The 19,844-nt window shown below is 47.1% G+C and overlaps 1 long non-coding RNA gene across 5 annotated transcripts in view; it reads left to right on the top strand.

Annotated features, from left to right (window-relative positions):
* The first annotated feature begins 1,445 nt into the window (after window positions 1-1,445).
* The window catches only part of LOC114204117 (uncharacterized), a 35,297-nt gene continuing 16,898 nt past the window's right edge, over window positions 1,446-19,844 (top strand). For 2 of the 5 annotated variants that reach the window (XR_015768810.1, XR_015768807.1), the window contains exons 1-6: window positions 1,446-2,145; window positions 4,278-4,576; window positions 6,817-6,975; window positions 10,933-11,548; window positions 13,205-13,431; window positions 17,551-17,645. This is a non-coding gene — a long non-coding RNA (uncharacterized LOC114204117). Of the gene's footprint in view, window positions 2,146-4,277; window positions 5,448-6,816; window positions 6,976-10,932; window positions 11,549-13,204; window positions 13,432-17,550; window positions 17,646-19,844 lie in introns of all 5 variants that reach the window. The other 3 variants (XR_015768809.1, XR_015768811.1, XR_015768808.1) reach the window with 3 other exon arrangements.

Here is a 19,844-nt window from a genome sequence, read left to right as displayed (position 1 = left end):
TTGGGAGAAATGAAAGAGCTGTGCCCATGACTGTGCAACAGCTCTTGGGGTGGTGGTAGCCCCAGAAAGGGCAGATGGGTGGCACCCAGCTGTGACCTGGGAGCAATGACATTAGGGGCTCTTGTTTTCCTTCAGTCTAAAATTTTACATTTTTTAAACCTCTTTCCCATTGCAACTAGATTCTTATTTTACAAATTTATGTTTTTAAGTCACTTCTTAACCTTTTTTCACATCTACGTTTTATAGATTTATGCCTCATCTAGTCCTTTTTTCATTCTATTCAATTTTATATATATATATAAACTGTTTTCTTTGCATTTTTTGGATGTAGGGTCTTCTAACACAGAGACCTAAATTCAATTAGGTACAAGTAGATCATCCTGCTTTGTCCACCCTGTGAGATTATAGTCTCTCTTCCCTCCCCCCCAACCATTTTTTACTGTTTTGTTCCCTATTGGCTTTGTTTGCTTTTCGGTGATGGCTCCCAACAACTTCAGATTTTTTCTAGGCTGCATTTTGCTTGGGTCATGGTTGATATTTTGGACTCTGTTAATTCACTCACCTATTCTTCCTTGGGCAGAATGACTAGAAAGAGGAAGTCACAACAAAGGAAGGAACCAGAGGCAATGTTCTCTGCCACAGAGCTAATTGATATGGATATAAGCAAAATGTTCAACTTTATTAGCCATCAGGGAAATTCAAATCAAAACCACATCGAGATACCACCTTACACCATTTAAAATGGCCATAATTAACGAGGCAGGAAACAACAAATGTTGGAGAGGAATGCAAGTTGGTACAGCCATTTTGGAAAACAGTATGGAGGTTCCTCAAAAAGTTAAGAATAGAGCTACCCTATGACCCAGCAATTGCACTACTAGGTATTTGCCCCAAAGATACAGATGTAGTGAAAAGAAGGGGCACATGCACCCCAATGTTCATAGCAGCAATGTCCACAATAGCCAAACTGTGGAAGGAGCCAAGTTGCCTTACAACAGATGAATGGATAAAGAAGATGTGGTTTATATATACAATGGAATATTAGCCATCAGGAAAGATCATTAACATGGATGGGACTGGAAGGGATTATGCTAAGTGAAATAAGTCAAGCAGGCAAAAGTCAATTATCATATGGTTTCATTCATATGTGAAACATAAGGGATAGCACAGAGGACATTAAAGGAAGGAAGGGAAAATTGAAGGGGGGGGAATCAGAGGGGGAGACAAACCATGAGAGACTATGGACTCCGGAAATAATTTGAGGGTTTCAGAGAGAAGGGGGGTGGGGGGGGGTAGCCCTGTGATGGGTATTAGGGAGGGCACATGTTTCAATGAGCACTGGGTGTTATACACAAATAATGAATCATGGAACACTACATCAAAAACTAATGATATGCTATATGGTGACTAACATAATATAATAAAAAAATCAAATGAAGCCAAAAGGGAAAGTGACTGTTCCAATATTACACTGCTGGAACCTAAGCCTCAAGTCCCACCCTTTCTTGTAATTCTTCCATCCTTAAATTTGTGCCTCAGATACACATGATACCATCCCACACGTTATAAATATTACCCACATACACTGATGATGTCCCTAGGAAGTAGATTCTAACCTGATCTCCACTATTCAGGTTGGCAAACGAGAATACGTGAGAGACAAAATGAGTTAGGACAAAGAGCTGGGAAAACAAAGGTCTGAATTCATCTGTGTCTCCTCGAAGTTAGGACTTTAGTTACATTTCCATAGAGTTGTGGCTTTGGCACTTTTGGCTCATTTTTTACAGTTAAGGAGATGACATGGGGGAGAAGGTAAGAAGTCAACTGTCAAGAAGGGGCTCTGGATAGGTCTAAATGAACAAAGGAGCCTAGGTGCTGGAATCTTGAAAAAGTGACCTCACGTCGTTGGTGATACACTCCAACTGAACTTAGAACTCTCGTTGCACCCACATTCTAGAGACAGCCTGTTTTCCAGATCACTTCACCAGAGATGTTCAAAAGAACAAGATGTTCTACTGCTGTATTCCTACCTTCAGAGGCTCTGGCCTGAAGAAAGTCCAGAGTGAGAGATTTTTATGTCACTGTACACATCGGCTCAGTCCACTTCTCCAAAGATTCTGGTCAAGTGGCGGGAGACACCAACAGGTAACACAAGGCAGTTCAGGGCACCCCACTGGAGAGCACACCAAAACTGTGATCCCACCTCAGCAGGCCCACACCTCTTGCCTCTCATGGTGTGTGTGTGTGCATACAGGAGGGGACAGAGGATGAGGGACATGTCCTTCCTGGGTAGAAGCAAGCTGCCAGGTGTGGAAGCCTGGCACATCTTTCATGTTCATACACCAGGTCATAGGAGGCAGGATGAGAAGATGAGTGCTGGGGACGAAGGTCAACTTCAAATGAGCCCTAGAGTTTCATCTGGCTTCCTCCTTGCTGGATGTCTTTTCAGCTGCCCCACTTAGGCTGAATTGGAGAATACAACTTCTAATGGGGGGGTGGGGTTTCCTTGTGGCAATGTCCAGGGAGGACCCTAATGCCTATTGGCCTTGTATATATGGGGCACTGTATTTGCAGAGCTGCACCCAGGAGATCTTTGAGGAGCTGGTCTTTGGCTTCAACTACTCCAACGCCCTAGACAAGTGTCAGGTGCACCAGTTTGCCAAAGATCAGTGCTGCTCTGAGGTGAGAATGGGAAGAGGGTTCTCCACACTTAGGGCTCCCACACAAATATGGGGACAAACCTGGGGCCCTCCCATAGTGTTTCCATATGAGTGTCCCAACCACAAAGTAATCTGAACCTTCACACCTCCACCACCAACTACATGATAAGTTAGGAAGACATTCTTCACGTGTGTTGGAATAGTAGAGAACATATTTAATGTTTTTTTAGGGGGGCTTGTTTTTTATGTTCTTTTATTTTTTGTTTTTTACTTTTCACAAAGCCATGAGTATCTTTGCATTTTATACTGTTTTTATTATTTTACCTACTCACCCCAGATATCCTGTGTAGAACCCAGCTCTACTGTCCTTGCAGAACTTCTTCAAGCCCTTATAAATCATCACACTAAATAGGGTGATTTAACACAAAAGGAAGGGTGGAGTGAAGCCATTCTATATGTTTCTCTGTAATTTGTCATCTCTCAGAACATTGTAGGTCAGGGGCTCCTGGGTGGCTCAGCTGGTTAAGCGGCTACCTTCGGCTCAGGTCATGATCCCGGGGTCCTGGAATTGAGCCCCGCATCGGGCTCCCTGCTCAGCAGAGAGCCTGCTTCTCCCTCTCCCTCTGCCTGCCTCTCTGCTTGTCTTTCTGCCTACTTGTGCTCTCTCTCTCTCTGTCAAATAAATAAATAAAATCTTTAAAAAAAAAAAAGAACATTGTAGGTCAGATCATCTCGTTGTAGGTTCACCAGGTCGCAAGCTGTGTCCTTATATGTCTTCATAATACTCCATACAGGAGGTTGTCTGTCACAGTGATTCAGCCTTTCAAGGCTGTTGGAACTTGACATGATTCAATTCTTTTGCCATTTCAGCAGTGCTGCAAGAAAAACCTTAACTGTCTTAATAGACTGTTTTAATTGCTAGATCTGCCATAACGTAGAACCACAGATCAGGTGGAAGGTCTCTGATGCCTTCTGGCCCAGGTAGCTGGCTCCGTCCTTTCAGAATTCCACCCAGGAAATCTTTGATGAGCTGCTCCAAGGGTTCAGCTACTCCATCTCCCTCGACAAGCAGAAGATGCATCAGGCCACCAAAAATATCAAGTGCTTGTCTGGGGTGAGAATGGACAGATTCATGTTTATCTCAGGGCCCAGAGATGGTCAAGGCAAGTCCAGAACCCAGACTAGAAACAACTGGCTCCCCCAGGGCCTGCTGAAGCAGGTGGTTTCCCCCTGAACCTTTCTCCCCATTTCAGGAACAAACCAAGCCTCATCAGCTTAGGAGAATTGCCATGCAGCCCATGCTTTGGAAAGTTCTCAGGCCCAATGTACATGATCTTGAGCAGCATTTGAGATTCTAACCCTCTGTTTTCTCCTATCTACAGTGGGGATGTTTACTGATGACTCAATGGCATACTGCTCTTAATAAAGGCTATGAGTTAGGAATATTAATAGAGGTTATTAATAGAGAAAGGCTATTAATAGAAATACAATTGTTGCTCAGCTAACAGAATGCATTGAACTTACCAATGGTTTATCATTTCACCCCAAAAACCAGTTGTACTTTTAAGCCTAGAACCTTTTTCTGTGTGGGTAGTCAAGTCCTTTTTCTTGCACAAGTTCCCTAGGGGATGGGAGTCTCTGGTCTGAGCAACGGATCCTGATCTTTCTGGTGGCTCATGGTGTTGAAGCTGACTACATTGCCCCCCCTTGTCTACATGGTATGAAAAGGGAATCAACACTGTCTCTGGAAGAGGCTTCTACAAGATGCTGACACTCAAGGAAGGCACAATGGAGAATTTCATACAGACCCTGGTACCATCCTTCCAGGATAGAAACATCTCAAACATCACAACCATTTCCTGCATATACCAGGTGTTCACCACAGCCCAACAGGTCCTGGGTCAGCAGTTCAATAGGTGAGTGCCCACCCCATGCAAAGTGCAGGGGTGAGGCTCCCATCTTCTAGTTGTATGTCTTGGGAATGTCACTGTACCTCTCTGAGCTTCACTTTCCTCTTCTGAAAAGTGGGGTTGTAAGAAGATGAACTTCATAGGGTTACTGTAGGAAATCATGGGAGAAAACATGGCATGGGATTATCTGGTACCTGGCTCTGTGGAAAGGGCTGCTGGACATGCTGGGCATCTTTATGTTCAATAGTTCTCTTTCTCAAGTGAAGAAGCTCTCAACCTCAACCCTCCTGGCTTAAAAAGCAGATGGAAAGCAGGCAGTTTTTCTGTTTGCAAAGGACTTCTGAGATTCCATCTAGCTGGTCCTGGTACTTGTCCCTCACGTGAGAAGATTAGGGGTCACTGGGGGCAGGCAGAGCAGCCCAAGGTCCGCTCAGTATTTGGAAAGTACTGGTTGGGATTCATTTATTCGGTAATATCTATTAAGCATAGTAATGCAGGCACTTTATAATCACTAAGATAATTCAATGAATAATATAGATACAATATCTGGGTCTCAGTTCTAGTCAGAGGGTCAGACAGTCACTCTACACATGATAAGCACCCATGTCCATAGTTTGTTAGATATGACATCTTCATGGCCTCCATGGTATGAATGGATTCACCCATATTTGGACCATTATGGTGGACTGTAAGACCAAGTAAAAACATGATGGGGGGGAGCAAGATGGTGGAGGAGCAAGAGACCTAAATTTCATCTGTACCCAGGAATTCAGCTATGTAGGAATCAAACTATTCTGAATACCTACGAATTCAACAGGAGATGGAAGAAAAGAATAGCAGCAACTCTCTGAACAGAAAAGCGACCACTTTCTGGAAGGTAGGACATGTGGAGAAGTGAATCCGAGGGGATATTTGGGAAGATAGACGGCGGGGGAGGGGACTTCCGTCAGCCGCTACTGGCGAGTGATAGAGCAGCAGAGCATAAAATCGGAAATTTTAGAAGTCATTTTAGGCTCTGCTGAGGGAGCAGAACAAATTTTAGGCTCTGCTGAGGGACGTTGCTCCAGTGGTTAAGCGGGGCGTGGAACACTCGCTGGGACAATGTGGTCTCAGGACCCTCGGGGTCACAGAAAGACCGGGGGTGCCTGAGTGCGGCAGAGCTCCCAGGTATTGGAGCGGGGAAGGTGGCTGCGGAGATGGAGCCAAGGAGTGGGCTCTCAGCTCGGGGTTGCCATAAACCCTGATCCATGCACAGTCGGTCCACTGCTCCTCCAGCAGGGACCCAACAAGTGGCAGATACGGGGAGACTCCTCTTTCTCCCCTGGGAGGAGCGGTGAGGGAGCGCACCACAGGGATCTGCTGAGCTTGGAGACCCCATGGGGTCGGGTGCCAGAGATAGAAACGCTTGGTCACAGGCCGGGTGAGCACGGAGTGCGGCCAGAGACTGGGGATATGGGAGTGACCGACTGCTTTTCTCTGGCGGCTCACTGAGGAGTCGGGCCCCGAGTTCTCGGGTCCTCTGGGGCAGAGATCGGGAGGCCGCCATTTTCACTCTTGTCCTCCAAAGCTGTAGGGAAAGCTTGCAGGGAACAAAAGCTCCCGGGAGCAAACCCGAGCAGATTACTTACCCTGGACCAGGCAGGGCGGGGCAATTCCGCCTCCGGCAAAGACATTTGGAAACCACAGCAACAGGCCCCTCCCCCAGAAGATCAGCAAGAACAGCCAGCCAAGACAAAGTTTACTGATCAATGAAAATGGCAGAACTCCAGCGCTAGGGGAATACTGCATATAGAATGCATGGCTTTTTCCCCCTTGATTCTTTAGTCTTTCAAGTTAATTTTTTTTACTTTCTTTCTTTTTTTTTTTGCAGTTTTCTTTTTCCCTTTTTCAACCAACATCTTATCAATACCTGTTTTAAAAAAATCTTTTTTAGTTTTCATTTATAGAGTCATATTCTATCCCTTCATAATAGTTAATCTTATTTTTGGTAATATGTACAAGTTTTCTCTCTAAAATTTTGGGATACAGTTTTTTCTAACAGACCAAAATATACCCTAAATCTCTAGTGTATGGCTTTGTTCCAGTCTCCTGCCTGACCACATTCTCTCCTTTTGTTTTTTAAATCCTCTTTTCTTTTTTCAACCAACTTCTTATCAATTCCTTTTATAAAATCTAAAGTCAAAGACGGTGGGGGGAGATGGGATGAGGGTATTATGGTCTCAAGGAACTTGCCTCTGGCCCTGCAGGAACAGCCATCTAAATTTGCCACCCTGGTGATGGACCACCAGAGAGCCCAGAAGAGGCTGAAGAAGACGTCCTGAGGTACAGGTCCTAAGGTACAGGGCCTCCAAAGTCAAAAGAGAGGGGCTCCTCCCTGACAACTGGAAGCCTCTAAATCAAGACAGGTGGGACCTTCCGACTTCATCTCCACCTCCTGTTGCGACAGCTTCTAAAATTATTTCAAAGTGATCAGGATGAGGGTCCATAAAGCATGATAGAGAATGGACTTGTGGATGGGGAGGGGCTCAGGGCTACATAATGGTGTGATTTTCTAAAAGCAGGCCTTGGCAGTGACTAAGAGGAGTCTGATGTTCTTGGAGGGTGAGGGGAGGCTGCTAAGAGTACTATGTGTTCCACGTGGGAACCTGGGGTGGGCCAGGAGGCTGAAACATTTTCAGGGGAGAGTCGCTGTGAACTCATCCTACCCCCACCCCCATGACACAGGGTTCGTCCCTTCCTTGGCACTTTCCTCACTGACCTGGTGTTGCTGGACATTGCAATAGGGAACTATCTGGAGGTGGGTGAGCCTGAGGATTGTTGAGGAGGGACCAGAATTTTGACATTTGGGAGCAGAGGCCCTGTACTGAGCCCTGAGCTCTCAGTACTTGGCAAACCTCTCCTCATGATAGCTTCACATGTGAGCTGGTGTTTCTTCCCCATCTCAGTGATGAGTGAAGGGAGGCTGCACTTAGGATAGTATTCCCAGTGCCCAAAACTAGTGAAGCTGCAGAGCTGCCTGAATGAAAAACTGCCTGAATGCCAGGGGAAGGGTTAGGGTGATGGTCCGGGAGATCATAAGAGTCTACAGGGTGGCAGCGTGGACACCTGTCCTGAGGCCCGAGTTGAGGTGGAGCGACAGTGCGGAAGTCAGGGTTAGGGGTTGTTTTCCAGGCCTAGACACACTGTGTTTGTGAGGGTCAGGTTTTCGCTAGAATCTTGCTATCAGCCCCATCATGGTGGTTGCCTGTGGCATGGCTAGCTTCTGTGTTCTTGGAGGACTTGTCCTGCGCCAGGGTTGTGTCCCCAAATCCCATAATGCCTCAGGTTTAGCAGGCGGTCTCCAGCAGGGCCCGAGTCATGCCTAGGGCTGGGGTGCATCCTGGGGAGATGGTAGGCACCTCTGAGATGAGACGGCGGTTCGCAGAAGTGCCCTGATTGCCGAGCAGAGGGCCCACATTAGGGTGAGTGCCTGGCTTCCGAGGTGGCCTCCGGGAGATGCTCCCTGAGTTTCTGGGGTGTCGTTTGTTCGCGAGAATCAGAGTCTCCAGCCACATCCCAGGGTTTGCAAGTCGCACGGTTTCTCCTCTGTTCTTGCCTGATTAGGCTGGCATGGGACAGGTGTCCCAAATCCATTGTAGCCTCTCACCTAGGATTGGGGGTGTGGTCGGGGCCATATCCTGGCCTAGGGTTTGGGTTATATTCCTGAAGACCTTAGGGGCTAAGTCAGTGCGGGGTGGAGGCCTATCCTGAGGTCTGGGGGGGAGGGCTAGCCGTAGAGTGGGGCTCGGGCTTCGGGCTTGGCCTCAGGGGGATGCTCCTAGTGTTGCTGAGTTTCAGCTTTTTGGCTAGAATCATGGGGCGACAGCACCAGCTGGAGGCTGCAAGGGGCACGGTCTCCTCCTGTGTTCCTGGCTGATTAGTCTGGCATCGGTCAGGTGACCCAACTCCATCGCGCGTTCTCCGGACCAGGGTTCGGCACAGTCAATTCCACAGCCAGGGCTTGGGTTACGGTTACGGTCCGGGGAGATGGTTAAGAGTCTCTCAGATGGCAGTGTGGACACCTTGCCCTGAGGCCTGAGCTGAGCTCGAGTGATAGGGTGAGGCTCAGGGCTAAGGATTGCTTTCCGGGACGAGCCACATTGTGGGGCCGAGGGTCGGTTTTCCCCTAGAATCCCGCTGTCAGCTCCACCGTGGTGGCTGCCCACAGCATGGCTTGCTGCTGTGCTCCTGGAGGATTTGTCCAGCACCAGACTTGAGTCCCAACTCCTGTCGTGTCTCAGGCGTAGCAGGCAGGCCGAGGTAGGGCCAGAGCCATGCCTAGGGTAAAGGGTAAGAATCTGGGAGAAGGGAGGCACCTATTCGATGGGGGTGCAGGGAAGTGGCCTGAGAGCCGAGGGGAGGGCTAAGCACTAGGGTGAGCCCCTGGCTTCCGACCTGGCCTCAGGGAGATGCTCCCAGTGTTCGTGGTGTCCAGCACTATGCCAGGGGTTTCGATTCGCACGGCTCCCTCCGTTCTTCCCCGATTAGCCTGGCATTGCCCAGGTGTCCGGAATCCATTTTGGCCTCACACCTAGGGCTGGGGTCTGGTCGGGGCCACATCCAGGGCTAAGGGTTACGGGTATAGTCCTCAAGATGTTAGGGACCAATTCCATGGCAGGGCAGCGTCCTATCCTGAAAGGTGAGTGGAGGGCTAGCCATAGGGTGAGGCCCGGGCTTCGGGTTTGGCCTCAGGGCTCTACCCCTAGTGTTGCTGGGTTTCGGCTCTCGGACTAGAATCTCGGTGTCCTGCACCAGCCGGGGGCTGTGCGGGGCACAGTCCCCTCCTGTGTTCCTGAACCATTAGGCTGGCATCGGGCAGGTGAGCCAGACCCATTGCGCTCTCAGAACTAGGGCCCGGGCACAGTTATTTCCACAGCCAGGGCTAGGGCTAGGGCTAGGGCTAGGGCTAGGGCTAGGGCTAGGGCTAGGGTTACGGTCCGGGAGGTGGTAGGAGTCGATAGGATGGCAGTGTGGACACCTGCCGGGAGACCCGAATGGAGGTCGAGCAATAAGACAAGGTGAAGCTCAGGCTTCGGGACTGCTTTCTGGGACTAGGCACTGTGTGTTGTCGAGGGTCCCGTTTTACGCTAGAATCCTGCTATCGGCTCCAGCGTGGGGACGGCCCGGGGCGTGGCTTGTGCTTCTGTGTTCCCGGAGGGCTTGTCCGGCGCCGGACTTGAGTCCCCAGTCCGGTAGTGCCTCTGACTTAGCAGGCGGGCCTAGGGAGGGCCAGAGCCATGCCTAGGGTTAGGGTGAGACTCCGGGAAGACGGTCGGCCCCGAGTCAATGTGGGTGTGGAGAAGTGCCCTGAGAGCCGAGTGGAGGGCTAACATTAGGGTGAGCCTCTGGCTTCCGATTTGGCCTCTGAGAGATGCTCCCTGTGCTCCTGAAGTGGAGGCTTTTCACCAGAATCACGGTGTCCAGCACAATGCCAGGGGTTTCGATTCGCACGGCTTCCTCTGTTCTTCCCTGATTAGCCTGGCTTTGCCCAGGTGTCCAGAATCCATTTTGGCCTCACACCTAGGGCTGGGGTCTGGTCGGGGCCACATCCAGGGCTAGGGGTTGCGGGTATAGTCCTCAAGACTTTTGGGACCAAGTACACGGCAGGGCCGTGTCCCACCGTGAAGGCTGAGCAGAGAGCGAACAGTAGGGTGAGTCGGGCTTGGACTCAGGAGATTGCTCCTTGTGTTCCTGAGGTGTGGCTCGTTGACTAGATTCATGATCTCCAGAAACATCCCAGGGCGTGCAAGTCGAACGGCTCCCTTCTCTGTTCTTGCCTGAATAGCCAGGAGGGCCCAGGTGCCCCAAATAAATTTTGGCCTCACAACCGGTGTTGGGGGGCATGCTTGGGCCACATCCAGGGCTTAGCGTTTGCAAAGCTTACAGGCTTGAAGACCTCAGGGGCCCCTGAGGCTGTGGCGGCAGGGGGGCGCCAGAGTATCCTGAGGGCTGAGTGGAAGGCTAGCAGTAGGGGGAAGCTCGGGCTTCCATCAGTATGGGACAGTTCCGTTTGCATAAATATAAAACATTCTAAAAATCCTTCTCCCTTCAGATGAATGATGGTCGCAGAAACCAGGTGTCACGACAGGGTGGTATCTTAGCACATTCCTTATGATTCCACACTTGGGAAAAGCGTCTACCTTCTTGAACCAAGTTCTAAGGGGAGGGGAGGTTGCCTTCTAGCCGGGCTTGTTTCTCGGAGTTCGGTATAGGGTACCTTCCTGAAGCCCTCACACGCAGTTTTGAAATTACCTGTAGCTGCCGGAGAGAGGTTAGTTGTCAGGCTGTTTCTCTAAAGGGTTGTGTCTTGGGGTTAAGTCCAGGCCACTTTCCTTATGCCTCCAAACGGATACATTGGAAAACTCTTCGGACTTCCTGGAACAAGACGTGAGGTGGATGATCCAGTCTACAGAGCCTTGTTGCTCCGAGTAAAGCGTAAGGCACTTTCATAATGCTTCCACACCCACTTTTGGAAATGATTCTCTCTCTGGGATACCTGAAGATGTTAGTGGAGAGTTGCCGTATACGCAGACTTGCTTTTCCCAGGTGAGTACATGGCACTTTCCTTATTCACTCACGCACGCGCGCACACACACACACATGCACACACACACACACACAGTTGAACATGTTTCTGTCTCGTCAGGAAAGAAGGTGTTCGTTAAGAGATGGTTTCTCGCCGATGCTTTTGGGTTCTTAATTTTTTTCCCTCCGGAGAGTGAACTGTATGCGCTTTTTCCCTAGGCTTCCGTACACACCCTTGAGAAGCCTTCCGTAAGCCAGAACAAGTCGTGAGTTGAAAGAGGCGTTCCACGCAGACCTCCTTCTCAGAACGAAGCCTGTCACACTTTTCCTTGGGCCTCCACACGCACTTTAGACAAACTTCCTCAGGAAAGCTGTGAGTTGAAGGACGGGTTTTCTACAGCGGTTTTCGTGGGGGTAAGTACATATGGCACTTGGCGATAGGCTTCCACACACACATTGAAAACGACTTCTCTCTTCGTGAAACAAGATGTGCGCTGAACGTTGCGTTCTGCGCAGTCTTGCTTTTCACACTTCAGCCCATGGTACTTTCCCTAGGCTTCCACACGCACAGTGGGTATCCCTTCCCTAAACATGAACCAAGACGCGAGGGAAAGCTGCATTCTTCACCACCTTGTTTTCCGAGTTTCCTATAGAACCCTTGCGTTGTGCTTCCACACCCCCTTTTGCAACTGCTTCGATATATCCTCAGGAGAGGGGTTCGCTTGAAAGACGGTCTCCCTCCCTCATGCCCTTTTCACGGAGTTAAGGATAGGGCACTCTCCTTATGCCTGCACACGTACACTTGCAATCTCTACTGACTTCATGACCCCGTCCCTATGCTAGGCTGAAAGACCCATTGCGCACGGACTTGTTTCTCAGAGATGAGTACAGGGCACAGCACGTTCCTTGTGCTTCCACCACGACTATTCAAAAGCCTCCCGTCTCCAAGGCAAAGGATGTCAGGTGCAAGACGGTTTCGAAAAAGCGAGGTTGCCTCTTAGAGGGCGGTCTACGGCGCTCTCCTGACGCCTCCACGCCTACATATGCAAACGCTTCTGGGCTCACGAAAGAAGACGTCCGTTGAAAGCTGCCTTGTACCCCGACGCGTTTCTCGGAGTTAGGTCCAGGGAACGGTCCCTGTGCGATCACACGCAGCCTTGAGATGGCTCAGCTCTTTTCGATCGTCAGGGAGGAAGCGGCATGGTTTCCCTCTGGGTTCCTGACTGTTCATAGTCTGGTCTCGGTCAGGGGACCCAGATCCACTGTGCCCTCCGGACGAGGGTCCGGGCAGAGTAAGTCCCGCAGCCGGGGCTAGGGTTTAAGGTTACGGGGTCCGGGAGATGGTAGGAGCCTAACGGATGGCAGCGTGGATGGCTGTCCTGACAGACGCCTGAGTTGAGGTCGAGCGATAGTGTGAAAGCCAGGGTTGCGGGCTACATTCCGGGACTAAGTGGGCACACCGTGCTTTCGAGGGCCAGGTTTTTGCTAGAATCCTGCCATCGTGTTCATCGCAGTGCCTGCCGGTGGCACTGCTTGCGTCCCTGCCCCTGGAGGACGTACCCCGCTTACCGTCGAGCCACAGACTTAGTCGGCAGGCCCCAGTAGGGCCAGAACCATGCCTCTCGCAAGGGTGAGACTCCGCGATAGGGTAGGCCCCCTAACCATTGGTCGTGCGGAGGCGCGCCCTGAGGGTTGCGTGGAGGGCAAGCCGTAGGGGGAACGTCTGGCTTCCGCGTCGGCCTCGGGGAGATGCTCCTCATGGTCCTGGGGTGTGGTGGGTTGTTCACGAGGATCATGGTCTCCGGCACCATCCCAGGGACTGCAAGTCACAGGGTTTCCTCTCCGTTCTTGCCGGATCAGCCTGGCGTAGCCCCGGTGTCCCAAACCCAGCGTCTACCTTCGTGAACCCAGTTGTTAGGGGAGGTTGCCTTCTGGCTGGGCTTGTTTCTCGGAGTTCGGTACAGGGCACCTTCCTGAAGCTCTCACACGCAGTTTTGAAATTGCCTGTAGCGTGGGGAGAGAGGTTAGTTGTGAGGCTGTTTCTCTAAAGGGTTGTGTCTTGGGGTTAAGTCCAGGCCACTTCCTTATGCCTCCAAACGGATATATTGGAAAGCTCTTCGGACTTCCTGGAACAAGACGTGAGGTGGATGATCCAGTCTACAGAGCCTTGTTGCTCCGAGTAAAGCGTACGGCCCTTTCATGATGCATCCACACGCACTTTTGGAAATGATTCTCTCTCCAGGATACCTGAAGATGTTAGTGGAGAGTTGCCGTATACGCAGACTTGCTTTTCCCAGGTGAGTACATGGCACTTTCCTTATTCACTCACGCACGCGCGCACACACACACACACACACACACACACACACACAGAGTTGAACATGTTTCTGTCTCGTCATGAAAGAAGGTGTTCGTTGAGAGACGGTTTCTCGCCGATGCTTTTGGGTTCTTGCTTTTTTCCCCCCCGGAGAGTGAAGTGTATGCGCTTTTTCCCTAGGCTTCCGTACACACCCTTGAGAAGCCTTCCGTCAGCCAGAAACAAGCCGTGAGTTGAAAGAGGCGTTCCACGCAGACCTCCTTCTCAGAGCGAAGCCTGTCACACTTTTCCTTGTGAAGTAAACTAGAGAGATTCAAATACTTTATCAATGATTGCTTTAACAAAAAAGGACTAAATATCCCAATCAGAAAACATAGACTGTAAAGAGGAAGCAAGACCCATCTCTAGGCTGCCTACCAGAGAATCACTTCAGACCTAAAAATAAAAGCAGATTCGAAGTAATGGGACACAAAACCATTTATCATGCAAATGGAAGTGAAAAGAAAGTTGGAGTCGTAATATTTTTATGAGACAAAATAAACTGAATTGTGGGGAAGATGGCAGAGTAGAAGGACCCTAAACTCACCTCATCCCACAGATACAACTAGATAACACTCACACCAGAGTCACCCAGAAATGGACCTTCAGATTTCCCAACAAAACTATACAACTAAATGGAGAGAGGAAATCACATCAAAGATGGTAGGAAGGACAAGGACTCTGTAGGAATCTAAACCCCATATTTCTGACCACCAGAGGGAGGGAACCACAGTCACAGAGGGGCCAGAAACAAACTACTACACCAGGGAGCCTCTAAAGCGTAGAGACATCCTCATAGCTTATGGCTTTGAAAATCAGAAGGGATGAAATTGGTGAGTCTATACAACCAGGAGACTTAAAGCTTGGAACTTTTAAAAATCAGCTGTCTCAGCTCTGAGAGAGCACAGAAGGTGATAGGAAGCTGAGATCTGTCCTTAAAGAGAAAGCACAGCAAACAGTCTGGAGAAGCTTGGGTGAAGCAGGTTGAAAGGTGCTTGAGGATTAAACAAGGGAGACAGAGTTACTGAACTCAGAGTTTGCTAAGGGACTTGTCCAGGAACAAAGGAGCTGGCAGGTGCCATTTCCCTCTACGGCCCCTCATTATAAACACACACCTACCTGCAAGACCAAGCACAATCTAGCAATCACTAACTTGCATAAACCATGGCCCATCGCCACCCCTACCAGACCTGCTTCAGTCCCAGTGCTGTGGATACCCTCCCTGATAAGACCCACACAATCCTTGACAACAATATGTCTCCCCATCACCTACAGAACACGCACGCATCTTGTTAAAACACCACACCCCATGTGTTGTGCACAATGACACAGTCCAGATCCAGTCTCTGTTGTTGCTATGCATTACCTTCAGGGGAGAACCAGCATCGCCAAGTTAAAAATGTATGTTCTGCCCCGTATTTTCAAGAACAAGCAATATATCTGACCTTCCTAACAGAGAGATATTCTCTGAGAAGTAGGCCAAATGAGCAGACAGAGGACTATGTCCTAAACGAAAGAAGAGGACAAAGCCACAGCAAGAGACCTAAACAAAATGGATACAAGGAACATGCCTGACAGAAAATTTAAGATAACAATTATAAAGATACTCACTGGGGAAATGAAAAGAGGGAGGACATCAGAAGGGGGAACATCATTGAGACTCTTAACTAAGAGATATGAAAGAAATAATCAGAGATGTGGAACACAAGAAATGAAATTAAGAATATACTAGATAGAATAATTAGCAGTTTGGACGAAGCAGAGGAACAAATTAATGAACTAGAAGACAGTAATGGAAAGTAATCAAGCGGAACAAATGAGAGGAAAAAGAAGTATGCAAAAATGAGAAGAGACTTAGGGAATTCAGTGACTCCATCCAGTGTAACAACACCCACATTAGAGGGATCCCAGAAGGTGAAAAGGGGGAAAAGGGGGCAGAAAATCTATTTGACCAAAGAAGAGCTGAAAACTTAACCTAATCTGGTGAAGGAAACCTATACAAATCCATAAGGCATAGAGATCCCCTCCCACAAAATCAACCGAAGGAGGTCCACATCAAGACACATAGTAATCCAAATGGGAAAAGGTAGTGATAAAGAAAAAACATTTAAAGCAGCAAGATAAAAGAAGACAGTTAACATGCAAGGGAAAGCCCATAAAGCTATCAGCTGAGTTTTCAGCAGAAACTATGCAGGACAGAAGAAAGTGGCGTTAAATATTCAAAGTGCTGAAGGAGAAAAATCTGCAGCAAGGAATAATTTATCCAGCAAGCCTATCCTTCAGAAAAGAAGGGGAGAAAAAGAGTTTCTTAGCCACACAAACTAAAAGAGTTCATGACCACTAAATTAACTACAAAAAATATTGAAGGGGACACTATGAGTGGAAAAAAATCGTAAGTGAGAGTATGACAATAATGAATCAAGGAAGCAGTAAAAATAAGTATTTCTGTAAAAATCAGTTAAGGGATTCACAAAATAAAAGTATGTAAAATATGAAAACATATACCCTAACACATGAGGAGGAGTCAACAGTGGCTTTGAACTTAAACAGCATTCAACTTAATATAGACTGAAAAGGCTATATATAATCCAGGGGGTCACCACAAACCCAAAGCACTAATACACATGCAAAAGATAAAGGGAAAGAAATCCAAGAATATCATTAAAGAAAACGAGCAAACCATGAGAGAGAGAGCAAGAGAAGAAAGGATCAGAGAAAAACTACACAAAAAACTATGAAACAAGTAACAAAACATCAATAAATACATGTCTAATGATAATTAGTTTGAATGAAAATGGACTAAATGCTCCAAGCAAAAGAGCATGACAGAGTTTGTAGATATATATAAAAGATTTCACACCTAAGGACACCTGCAGATGGAAATTAAGAGATGGAGAAACATTAATCATGCAAGTGGATGTCAAAAGAAGTCAGAGTAGCAATCCTTATATCAGACCAAATAGACTTTTTTAAAATTGAAATTGAATTAGCCAACATAGAGTACACCAGTAGTTTCAAATGTAGCGTTCCACAATTCACCAGTTGTGTATAACACCCAGTGTTCATCACATCACATGCATTCCTTAATGCCCATCACACAGTTACCCCATCTCCCCACCCACCTTTCCTCCAGCAACCCTCAGTTGGTTTCCAATAGTTAGGAACCTGTCATGGGTTTTCTTCCTCTCTGGTTTCTTCGCATTCACTTTCCCTCCCTTCCCCTATGATCCTCTGTGCTGTTCCTTATATTCCTCATATGAGTAAAACCATATAATAATTGTTTTTCTCTGACTGACTTATTTTGCTCAGCATAATACCCTCCAGTGCCATCCACATCGATATGCTAAATATTGATCCTTTCTGATGGCTGAGTCATATTCCATTGTATATGTATATACCATGTTTTCTTTATCCATTTATCTGTCGATGGATGTCTTGGTTCCTTCCACGGTTTGGCTATTGTGGACAATGTCGCTATAAACATTCGGGGTGCAGTTGCCCCTTCAGATCACTACATTTGTAGCTTTGGGGTAAATAAAATTGCTGGGTTGTAAGGGAGCTCTGTTTTAAGTTCTTGAGGAACCTCCATATTGTTTTCCAAAGTGGCTGTACCAGTTTTCATTCCCACTTAGAAGTGTAAGAGAGTTCCCCTTTCTCCTCACCAACATTTGTTATTTCCTCTCTTGTTAATTTTTGCAATTCTGACTGGTGTGAAGTGGTATCTCATTGTCATTTGGATTTGTATTTCCCCAATGCCAAGTGATGTTGAGCAGTTTGTCATATGTCTGTTGGCCATTTGTGTGTCTTCTTTGGAGAAATATCTGTTCATGTCTTCTGCCCATTTCTTGACTCGGTTATTTGTTTTTTGGGTGTTGAGTTTGATAAGTTTTTCATAGATCTTGGATATTAGCCCTTTATCTAATAAGACATTTGCAAATATCTTCTCCCATTCTGTCAGTTGTCTTTTGGTTTTGTTGACTATTTCCTTGGTTGTGAAAAAGCTTCTTATCTTGATGAGGTCCCAATAGTCAATTTTGCTTTTGTTTCCCTTGTCTTTGAGGTTGTGTCTACCAAAAAATTGCTGTGGTTGAGGTCAAAATGGTTGCTGCTGGTGTTCTCCTCAAGGATTTTGATGGATTCCTGTCTCACATTCAGGTATTTCATTCATTTTGAGTCTATTTTTGTGCATGGTGTAAGGAAATGGTCCAGTTTCATTCTTTTGCATGTGGCTGTCCAATTTTCCCAACATCATTTGTTGAAGAGACTGTCCCTTTTCCATTGGATATTCTTTCCTGCTTTGTCAAAGATTAGTTGACCATAGAGTGGAGGGTCCATTTCTGGGCTCTCTATTTTGTTTCTTTTATCTATGTGTCTGTTTTTGTGCCAGTACCATGCTGTATTGATGATCACAGCTTTGTAATATAGCTTGAAGTCAGACATCGTGATACCCCCAGCTTTGGTTTTCCTTTCTTTTGTTGTGAATTCTTCCTTGTAGTCATTTTGCCCAGAGAAGAATAGATGAATGGGAGTACAAAATAAAAAATATCAACCACGACCAAAGCAAAATACACACTAGACAAATCTGAAAAAATCAGAAACCAAAAAACGAAAACAAAGAGCAAAATAAAGGGAGGGGGAGAGAGACTATATTCTCACAGGTGGACAAAACAGAGTACAGTGAAAGGAAGCCATCAATGAAGAATATATCTATAAAATGTAAATGTAAAATGAAAATTAAAAAAATACTTAAAAATAAAGAGTATATAAAATAAGAAACTAGTTGAAATGAGATTAAAAAAATAAAATTTTAACCTGAAATACTAAATTCTCATGTGAAAAAAACCTCTAATTCTATATACTATTTTCCCCTAGTGTAGGAATATTTTGGCTCTGAGTGATCTATAAACTTGGTATTTGCCTGAGGATCCTGCTGGTCTTCTGGGGGAAGGGCCTGTTGGACTTATACTCAGGTGTCTTTCCCTGGGTGAGGTTGCACCACCCCTTGCCAGGGGGCAGGGCTCATTTGTAAGCTGCTTCAGGTTGCTCTATGTGGCTTTTGTTCCCTGAAAGCCTTTTGCATTGCTTTAGAGGATAAAAAGAAAAAAAAAAGCAAAAAATGGCAGCTCCCTTATCTCCAGCCCCAGAGCTGAAGAATTACAGCCCCCACTCCTCAGTGCATCCTCAGGGAAAGGCACTCAATCCCTTTCGTGTGCGTCAAACTCCCCAGACTCCTGTGGTGCACACCTGCATTAATCTTCCCAGCAGAGGGAGTGGTGTTTCAGGGCAGCCCCGTTGGCTCACTGGGCCCCTGCTCTGGTAGCATTTTCCTGATTGTGCTCACACCTGCGCTGTTCAGCCCAGGGCAAGGAGTTGGATCTCCCAGTGGTTGTCTCTTGCTGGGCCTCTGCTTGGAGAGTGGTTGTGCGATGGTGCCACGGTTCCTGGTTTATGGCAACACCTAGTTGAGGGTCCACTTTGGGGCTCACTATTGTAGCCAGCTTCCCCACTCCAATGCTTGGGAAATCTGCCACACTCAGACACCCCTGTTCTTTCTGTGACCCTGGGGATCCCGAGACCACAGTGTCCCATGTAGTATTCTGCCCGACTTTGCCACCTTAGCACCTTTCAGGCGGGGATGTCCCTCATAAGAGCAAACTTCTAAACGTTCCAATTTTGTGCTTTTTTTTTTGATAGATATCTAGCTGAATTCAAGGGACCAGATAAAATGCTGGTCCCCTACTCTTTTGCTATCTTTCCTCCTCCATCTGTATGTTGCCTTTTAGTTGTTCTGATTATTTCATTTGCTGTGCATAAGCTTTTAATTTTGATGTAGTCCCAATAGTTTATTTTGCTTTTGTTTCCATTGTCTTGGGAGACATATCTAGAAAAATGTTGTTATGACTGATGTTAGAGAAATCACTGTGTGGTCTTCTAGGATTTTCATGGGTTCAGGTCTCACATTTAGTTCCTAATCCATTTGAATTTATTTTGGGGTATGGTTTAAAAAAGTTGTCCAGTTTCATTCTTTTGCATGTTGCTGTCCAGTTTTCCCACCACCATTTCTTGAAGAGATTGTATTTTTTCCATTGCATATTTTTGTTTCCTTTATTGAAAATTAATTGACCATAACATCATGGGGTTATGTCTGGACTTTCTGTTCTGTTCCATTGTTTGTAATATAACTTGAAATCTGGAACTGCGATACCTCCAGCTTTGTTTTTCTTTTTCAAGATTGCTTTGGCTGTTTGGGATCTCTTTTGGTTCCATAACAAATTTTAGGATTGTTTGCTCTAGTTCCATAAAAAATGCTGTTTGATAGGGATTGTATTAAATCTGTAGATTGCTTTAGGTAAT

This window comes from Eumetopias jubatus, unplaced genomic scaffold, assembly GCF_037043125.1.
Source record: "Eumetopias jubatus isolate StellerSeaLion01/CBP00866 unplaced genomic scaffold, mEumJub1_p1.0 scaffold_8, whole genome shotgun sequence".
NCBI lineage: Eukaryota > Metazoa > Chordata > Mammalia > Carnivora > Otariidae > Eumetopias > Eumetopias jubatus.
Note: the sequence above shows the minus strand (reverse complement) of the source record. Positions and strands in the feature narration are given on the sequence as shown.